This window comes from Lytechinus pictus, chromosome 12 (genome assembly GCF_037042905.1).
Source record: "Lytechinus pictus isolate F3 Inbred chromosome 12, Lp3.0, whole genome shotgun sequence".
NCBI lineage: Eukaryota > Metazoa > Echinodermata > Echinoidea > Temnopleuroida > Toxopneustidae > Lytechinus > Lytechinus pictus.
The window spans coordinates 3,646,312-3,656,718 of record NC_087256.1 but is presented as its reverse complement, the minus strand read 5'-3'; positions in this window follow the sequence as shown (position 1 = coordinate 3,656,718).

Genomic DNA, 10,407 nt, shown 5'->3' with positions numbered 1-10,407 from the left:
CGGTTCAGACTCCGGGTGTCTGAACTGTTCCGGTTGCCTCTCCTAAAAGCTTTGTATGCGGGTTATCATTAACATATTTTCCGATTGAGTGCATTGTCTTCATTCCCTGATGATGGTGTTTATTTGCAACATACAAAGATAGCCATCTCTGGAGTTGTTTGATATCAACTCTCCCCCTCTCTTTCGCCATCATGTCTCCTTTCCCTTCCCCTCTTTTCCCTTCTCACTCTCTAGAAATATTTACTTCTTCTAAGTATCTAATAATTTTTCTTTCTCTCTTTCTCTACCATGTTTCCCCTTCTCTCTTTCTTCCCCCCCCCCTTTCTCTTTCCCTCTTCGCTTTCTCTTGCATTTCTATATTTTAACAATGAATATCCAATAAACTATAAAAATGAATGTTTATCCTCTCTTTTCCTTTCTCCCTGCCCGAGCACCTTTTTTTAATAATTGTTATAAATATATGATTAAGGCTCATCTCCCCTGGCCCCTGACCCTCTTCCCTCCCTTGCTTTTCTTGTTGTTTAATGTATTGCTCATTACTGATTCCAGTGAATTCCAATCTCTTCTTTTTGTCTATCCTCTCTTATCCCCTTTCTATAACAATCTTTAATATTTTTTTCAATGCATGTTTATTATTTATCATATTCCTCCCCTCTCATTCTTTGGTGATTTTCAATTTCTTGCACAAGATAAATGCCTTTAATAAAGGGATTGGATGTTTCATGAAGGATGTGTTCACATGGCAATGGAGGTACTGCAAATATAACATTATAGGATATATCTTAGTGTAGTGATTCTGACTCTTGCATTGGAATCAGATAGTAGGGGAGAGAGATAGGGTTCCCATGCACCCGAATGATATATTTTTTTAACCTACATTTTTGTAATCCGTAAGATGTGTAGTGAATGAATTTTGATGTTCCCAAAACGAAATATTGTCCCATGGGGTTCAAATTCAAGATGGCGTCCAAAATGGCCGCCATATTCATGGGATTTGGTTTTTCGTACATAGATTCCGACACAAACATTCATTTGCCACAAAATTAGTGTCATATGAAAGATAAATAAATTTTCTACAAGTTGATACTATTCACGGGTGATGAAAAGCTAATTCGGCTGAGATTTTAATAGGAAAAGTGCAATTTTCAGAATTTTTTCCAAAAAATTGAAAATTTGCGAAATACATAATTTACAATAAATCTAAAGAAAATAAAGGAATCGCCTCAAAAAATTCTAGAAAACTTTCTTAATATACAATTATTAAGTGGACGAAATTCCAAATCGATATCGTTTTTAGTCACAAACTTATAATGTCTCAAACTTGAAAATTCAATTTTCAGAAATTTAGCTTTATTACTGCATATCGGAGACTTGGATAAACTAATGTTTATTGTCACATTTTCAACCCAGAAAATGAAGATAGGCCTTAATAAAATGCAAAATTATATATCATTTTGTTGGTAGAATTTACTACAATCCCTTTATTCTTCGATTAAAAGTCGGTTTATATAGTTTTTGAAAGAATTAAGACTTTTGGCCAAAATTTGTATGTTTTTGGTTTTAAAAAATGCACATGCACTGTTATTGATCAGATTTATTATGGATATCAGTAATAAATGCACAATCTCAACATTCGATATGAAAGAGGATGTATCAACGAGAATATTGGCAGGCTTCATGCCACCATGAGTATCTTCATTTGCTTTAGAAAGAAGGAAAATATGCTGAATGTATTAAGCGATTTTGCGCTTAAGTGAGGCCAAAAAGCAACCTCGGTGTGGCAGTCACACCCATGAAAACGATTGCAAAGTGATGAATGGTATGTCATTCAAAAAATACAATAGCTTGGATCAGCCTCTCGCATCGATTGTGTTGGTATGACTAACACACCTTAATATACAGTATGTAATGTGCATCGTAATAGAAATGTATCTGATTCAGAAGGATGTAAAGCCAAAAAAAGTGTTTCTGTTACATCATAAAGAATTTATTTAATTAAGTCTTTTGGAAACAGTTATAAGATACACTAGCACTGCAGGTAACAAAGATGAAGTTCTGACACATCAATACACAACTGTGTTACCTCCACCTTATCTGTATTTTGAATTTATGGCCTGTATTAAAAAATCAGGTTTATTATCCAACACGTTCTAACTCTTTTCTAAATTTATGAAGAGCAAAAATTCTGTTGATTGTATATCTCTTATGTTTACAACTCTGTTCCGTTTGCTTTCATAATGAAGGAAAAAACCTAAATTATCATTCTCAGACAACTATGAACCGTTTGGGGGTCCAAATTAATGTAATTGGCTCTCCACAGTAAAAGTCATTGGGGGTAATTCTGTCGCCAGTCAAAAAGTGATCATAGTTGAAAACCATAACGTAGTTCAGATGACCGAAGATCTGACATGATATCTGATGATCGTTTACCAAAACAAAGTGGAGGTGCCGTGGCCGAGTGGTCTAAGGTGCCTGGCCATACATGAAAAAGTCCGGGGTTCGATTTCCGGCCGCGGCAGCTATGCCCGTGAGCAAGGCATTTAATCTACAATGCTCTTTTATCCTGCTTTGAAATAAATGGAAATGCTATATGTATTATTGGTAACTAGGTGTGAACTTGTTTTAAAAAAAAATCACGATCAAAATCAAAAGGTCGAAAGAACTAACCAATCAGCGAAATGGACACAGCACACGATACTATCACAGATCAAGATCATTATCAGTCTAAAGGCAGTTTATCCAACTTTGCATAATTTGACACAATACACACCAATGGGCCACACACAGTTGTAAATTCAGAAGGTACAGTAGCATTTGCTAACATTTGCATATGCCCACAGAGTCGGTAAACATAAGCTCTACCTAAGAGTTGACTCACGTGCAAGTACTAACACTATCATAGTACGTACGCCAAGGAAATATAAAGTTCAAAGTCGGAATCATTAGTGAAACAAACACCAGTAAAACTTGAAGCTTATGGTGAGATTCCAATGAAATGTAAAGGTACACTTGACATAAAATGTTACAGTCCGAAATGGTTAACACAGACATTCTATGTACCAGATGTCAAGGTTTCAGCTATCCTTGGGTTGTTAGGTTGCGCTGACCTTGGAATTATCACAATTCACTCAATGTACAATTATGACACACCTACACCTAACCCTAAACCTAAACAAACACCTATCACAAGTGATAAGGATCTCGAACAAGCATTTCCAGAGCACTTCGATGCTATTGGTAGTTTCAAAGGAAAAGCGATGCTTCATGTCAAGGACATCGCTAAACCTACCATAGACGCACCACGCAAGTCTAGCACACTAATTGAAGGACAAGATCAAGATCAACGTGGAGGAACACAACAAGAATATGTACTTGTCCATGGAGACGGCAAAGCAAGAAGACTCAGTGTTCAACAGCTCCAAGTGCACAATCAAGAAAGAAGCTATCAACTTCTTTGGCTCCAAGTGCACTAGATCAGATATCTACCCAGATCCTAGCAAGGTAGAAGCCAAACACATTACCACAGTACTATTACCCAAGGACAAAGAGGGTGTTCAGAAATGCCTAGTATTGTTCAAATACCTAGCAACATATGTTCCTAATTTGTGGGAAAAGTCAGCACCACTTCGATAACTTCTCCACAAGGAATTACCGTTTATGTGGGACGATGATCATGAACATTCCTTGAACAGCCTGAAATGTGCAGTATCATCAGGTGCATGTCTACAGTTCTATGACCCACAGAGAGAGAGAGAACTGTCAAGGTAGATACATCAATGAAAGATCTAGGAGCATGCCTGCTTCATGAAGGTAACCTGTTGCGTTTGCATCCAAAGTCTTTCCACTGCACATTCCGAATACTCAAACATAGAGGGAAATCTTACGACATGATTCTTTCCGATCCGTTGAGTCGACTTCCTAATCCTAGGAAGCATGCGATGTACCGTTAGGTGTCAGAGTTAAATCCATCTGCTCTGAGGAAAAAGATTCGCATATGCGATCGACCTATTACTCTTCGGAAAACACAAGAGGACAAAACTTCAGAGAGAAACGGCTAGTGATCCAATTCCCAGATCATTATGGCAGATTTGGCCTGAGTTGGCCTGAAACAATCCAAGAGTTATTGAAATTCCTTAGGCAGTATTGGTCATATAGAGATAACATAGGATTATCACATGGAGTACTCTTCACGGGAAGTCAAGTCATCGTACCGAAGTCACTGAGGAATGATATCATTGGACAGCTTCACCTAGGACACATGGGAATCGAAAGTACCAGACGACTTGCTCGTGAGACAGAGTTCTTGTCAAACATCAACAAGGACATCGACCAGTTGATAAAGCAGAGTGAAACTTGCCAGAAACATCAAGCAAGGCAGCAGAAGAAAAGAAGTGGAATATCAAGCACATTACTTCTTCTCCACACTATCCAGGATCAAACGGATTAGCTCAGATGATGGTTCGTACAGTCAAGAATCATTTGACAAAATGTTCTCAGACTGGCCAAGACAGTCAACTAGCAATGATGAACCTGAGAGCAACACCAGTCGAAAGTAACTTGAGATCACCAGCAGAAATGTTATTTGGTAGACCCATCAGAACCACATTATCAAGTCACTATTTCTCGAGAGATTCTACTACCACTGATTTTCTCTTGAATGGCAAGACAAGGTGAAGGAAGTGCATTATCGACATGCAAGTTCTAATCTACCACCTCTGCATGTAGGACAGCCAGTGAGAGTTATACATCCAAGATAACACACTTGGATACCAGCTAAAGCATCCAAAGTCTGTGAGGAACCCAGGTCTTACGAAGTATCAAAGCCGAGCGGAGGAATCTTGAGAAGGAACAGATCACACGTGAGGGAATTCCCCTCCACCATCCCCACTCCAAAGCAGGGCTCGAAATTAGCGGTGCCCGGGTGACATTGGCAACCAAAACTGCCATCATGGTTGCCTGGATGGCAACCAAGAAAATTCCGTGGTTTTTTCTCAAAGAGAATAAAAATCTCTTGAATTTTGCAGCAAGCAAAATTGCTTTTCCAGTCCAAAGTTTACAACTTCTGGATCAGGAATATAGCTTTCAAGATCACATTGGCACAAAGTTTTAGCCCAAAAAGATCGCCCAAATCTAGCACATGAGCCTGCCAATGACTTCTAAAATTGACTGCCTGTCCGGCAAAGTCCTCCCTAAGAACCATAAAGCTTACATTTTGACATGATATAAGTTAATTGTTGCAAGTTGTAAAATGCCATTTACAGGAGGCCTTTTCCCTGGTACTGACTCGTCACCACATTTTCTACTCTTGAAAATATTAAATAGATAACACAACCAATAACACAACCATACACATCTCAATGTTCCAAAAAGACCTTCCCCTTCTTTACATTGGTCAACAGAGGTTTTTGTCATTTTTGGCACTTTAATGTACCAGAATTGTTTGATTCAAATCGTAAAGAATAAAGATAACCCACTCAATTAATTTCTCATAATCAGAATACCCTCAAAACATTTGTAATTTGTTTTCCTATGACGTCGAATTGAAAAGTTCTGTTAAGAGTTTTTTTGTCATAATCCAAGGTCAAGGTGGCGGCCAAGGGACAATATTCAAGTTTTCAGAAGATCAAAATAAATTCATTCAGTATACGACTCCAGGATTGAAAAGGTGTAGGTTAGAAAAACTTATCAATATGTTGAAAAGGGTGGTAAAGATAATGACAATATAGTACATTTAAGTCTGTAAAATGCAGTAAAAAACAACTCAATTTCTTAATAACTGTATATTATTATATAGGACAGTTTTCTAGAAAGTTTCAAGACAACTCCTTTATTTTCCTTAGATACATGTATATGGTAAATCAAGTATTTTGCAAATTTTCATTTTGGGGGAAACAATTTCAAAATGCACTTTTCTTATTAAGATCTCTGCCGAATTACCTTTTCATCACCTATGAATAATATCAACTTGTAGAAAATTTATTCATCTTTCATATGACACTAATTTCGTGTTCGAAGATAAACCTGATTTAGGAATGCAGGCCATAGATTCAAAATACAGATAAAGTGGGGGTAGCTTTCGACATATTCCTTTGAGTTGTGTATTGATGTGTAAGAACTTCATCTCAATTACCTGCAGTGCAAGTGTATCTTATAACTGTTTCTAAGATACTTCATTTAATAAATTTCTTTATAATGTAACAGAAACACCTTTTTTGCCTTTACATCCTTCTGATTCACATTTTAATTACCATGCACATTACATACTGTACATTACGGTGTGTTAGTCATACCAACACAATCGATGCGAGAGGCTGATCCAAGCTATTGTATTATTTGAATGACATACCATTCATCACTTTGCAATCGTTTTCATGGGTGTGACTGCCACACTGAGGTTGCTTTTCGGCATCACTTTAGCGCAAAATCGCTTAATACATTCAGCATATTTTCCTTTTATCTGAAGCAAATGAAGATACTTATGGTGGCATGAAGGCTGCCAATATTCTCGTTGATACATCCTCTTTCATATCGAATGTTGAGATTGTGCATTTATTACTAACATTCATGATAAATCTGATCAATAACAGTGCATGTGCATTTTTTTTTTAACCAAAAACATACAAATTTTGGCCAAAAGTCTTAACTCTTTCAAAAACTATATCAACCAACTTTAAATCGAAGAATAAAGGGATTGTAGTAAAATCTACCAACAAAATAATACATAATTTCGCATTTTATTAAAGGAGAATGAAACTCTTGGAGCAAGTTAGCTTTTGTGAAAGCAGAAAAATCAAAGAATAAGATGAACAAAAGTTTGAGTAAAATAGGACTAGCAATAAAAGAGTTGTGAGCATTTGAATGTCGAGATCACTAATGCTATGGAGATCCTCCCATTGGCAATGCGACCAAGATCTGTGATGTCACACACGTACAACTCTCCCATTTGGACACTGAAAATATACCCCAAAACATCTCTTTTTGCTCATTCTAATCATATGACAAATGATTCATCAATGATATAATGTTGTGAAACCTCTGTACTTGTCCTCTCATAAAGAGAACACCTCACCTTGTGATAGACTCTATAAAAGTGAGAATATAAGTGAAATAAGTACTCAAGTAATGAGGGAGTTGTACGTGTGTGATATCACAGATCTTGGTCGCATTGCCGATGGGAGGATCTACATGGCACTAGTGATCTCAATATTCAAATTCTCATAACTTTCTTATTATTCATTCAATCTTCCTCAAACTTTCAACAATATGTTTCTTTGATTTTTCTCTTTGATATGGATTCAGCTGGTTTCAAGGGTTTCATTCTCCTTTAAGGCCTTTCTCCATTTTCTGGGTTGAAAATGTGACAATATACATTAGTGTATCCAAGTCTCCGATATGCAGTAAAAAAGCTAAATTTCTGAAAATTGAATTTTCAAGTTTGAGACATTATAAGTTTGTGACTAAAAACGATATCGATTTGGAATTTCGTCCACTTAATAATTGTATATTAAGAAAGTTTTCTAGAATTTTTTGAGGCGATTCCTTTATTTTCTTTAGATTTATGGTAAATTATGTATTTCGCAAATTTTCAATTTTTTGGAAAAAATTCTAAAAATTGCACTTTTCCTATTAAAATCTCAGCCGAATTAGCTTTTCATCACCCATGAATAGTATCAACTTGTAGAAAATTTATTTATCTTTCATATGACACTAATTTTGTGGCAAATGAATGTTTGTGTCGGAATCTATGTACGAAAAACCAAATCCCATGAATATGGCGGCCATTTTGGACGCCATCTTGAATTTGAACCCCATGGGACAATATTTCGTTTTGGGAACATCAAAATTCATTCACTACACATCTTACAGATTACAAAAATATAGGTTAAAAAAATATATCATTCGGGTGCATGGGAACCCTACCTCCCTACCAGACTAAGAGGGTTATTTGTTTGGATCCCACAATGGCACTAGCATCCTTTGGCAAGGCATCCTTTGGCTAGATGCCACTCTCTATTCAGCTTTGAATGGGTACCCGGGAGGAAGCATAAGCAATATATAATACTAATAGGCATTCATAGTGCTATCTATCTAGAAATAATCTTTTTCGAGGCGCATTGTTAATTATTACTATTATCACCCTGGCTTTAGCTTGAGCTGCCTTTCAGCGCTCAGTGCATTCAAGGAATTAATCCTGCCGGGTACCAATTCACCTCACCTGGGTTGAGTGCAGCACAATGTGGATACATTTCCTGCTGAAGGAAATAATGCCATGGCTGGGATTCGAAGCCATGACCCTCTGTTTCAAAGTCAGAAGACTAATCCACTGGGCAACAACGCTCAAATGCAGTATGACTTGCATTGAGCATCAAAGCACTTGTGTGTGATATTTAACACACTACTTCACTGGTCCAATATACTCATTCAATGCATGTTATAGTGTACATGTATGTATAAATAATGAAATTACATGTTGAGGATGATGCATATTAGGGCTTCAGTATGACTTTATAACCCAACTCTTTATTTACATTAAATACACCTTTACTGCAGAAAACATGCATGAACAGAGGTGTGTTTCATTAATAGTCATGTCAGTGAAACTTTCACTGATGTATGTTATAAATGACTGCAGTTCCTTGTAATGATTAGCAAAAATAAAAAATAAAAATGCAGACAGTGAAAATGAGCGACAAATCTTTTCATGAAATGCTTCTTAGAATGCTTACCTGAATCTGCATACATGATGAAGTATGACGGATGAGTCACACAGTCTCATTCAGGGTATCACTTCCACATGAATAAATAATCTGTGTGCCTGACTTGCCTCTCACTCTATCAATGGATGAAGTATAAGAAATTTATCACAAAATTCAGATTGATTAGGAGTTCGAGCCCAGGGTCCCTTTCCTACAAAGAGGTGTGATTGATTCAATCTTTCTTAAATATAGTTAAGAGAGTGTCATTTTGATTATTATTACTTTATTCTGGGCTTCTCTCCTCATTTCCTCATACATGTAACTTAGTAATATCCCTGCTACCCCAATCAATAATTTCAAATCGAGTCTTTGATTACACAGTGTATTTTCTTATTAAGACATATTAAATGGAAAATGAAAATATTGACTTGAACATTTGATATCAATATATGCCTGTTGGATCAAGTACAGGGGGTCCATGCACAGGCAAAAAAAAATTGTTTATTTTGGGGGGCTACTTTTCACAACCTAAATCTGAAATGTTAGATAAGCTTCAACATTTCAGTGAATTAGGATTTTGGGACTCTTTTATTTCACTCCAAGCCTCAGTCTAACTTTTTCCCCGTCCTTGCCTCTCCAAGGCACATGTAGATATAATACTATATAGATGACCCGGGGGGGGGGGGGGGGGGTGGATACTTCCATTGATGAGTGGATACCAGACGCGACCAAAGAAACGCGTAAAAAGGATCTCTTTTTCAAGATAGGGCACATTACGTATGTAATGTAATAAGGTGTCAAAAACAATAAAATACTGAAAAAAGGGTATATATTTTGCAAGGAAAGCTATATGTTTATAGTCAAATTTGCAAGGATATAAACAAGACTAAAATGCTTTTAAAGGATGTACATTTTGCCCCAACACTAGGTGTTTAGAATTCTGATTTGAGCGAGGTGTGGGAGGTGGGGTGGTACTAAACCGAATGTGAGTAAACTAAAGGTAAAGCCGACATAACTAAAATATCGCTGTACTTGTTTAGGGGGTCAATTCAGGGAATACTTGTCATGGGTATCGTTTTGTTTCCAATACTTGTTAAGGGTAGGGTTTCACACGCCAATACTTGTTAAGGGGTGCATTTTCAGAATATGGAAAATACGTGTTAAGGGTGCTTTTCGAAACCCCATGATCATGCCTGGTATCCACTGGTCAATGGAAGTGCCCCAACCCCCCCTTGATAGATGATTACTGTAAAATATACAGAAGTAGGATTCTGTTCACTCTAACTTGCATTCTACATCAAAACAAATCCTAATACAATTGACATCACACGTCATTAAAATCATATTTTATGATAGCAACATTGATGGAATAAATTTCCTTTGATGGAGATTGTGCATGTCGTTACTTGGATACCGACTAGACAACCGATGGATCTAAGACTAGCAAGGCTTTGCAACCATAAATACATAATGCAATAGTTTTCTTATTCACATACAAGTAAAATACTTCTTCCAAGTTGGTTATGAAGTTGTGCACACAAAATGTGTGTAAGACACATACCTTATTTATAGTTTAAACTTAGATTATAACCAAGCTAAAAACCTATATTTCTTTCTCAGGGTTAAAATTGTAACAAAAAGCAAAGGCCTTTAATATGCAGAATAAATTCATGTATATTTTCTTATATTATTTTAGTTATTGTTTTAACTC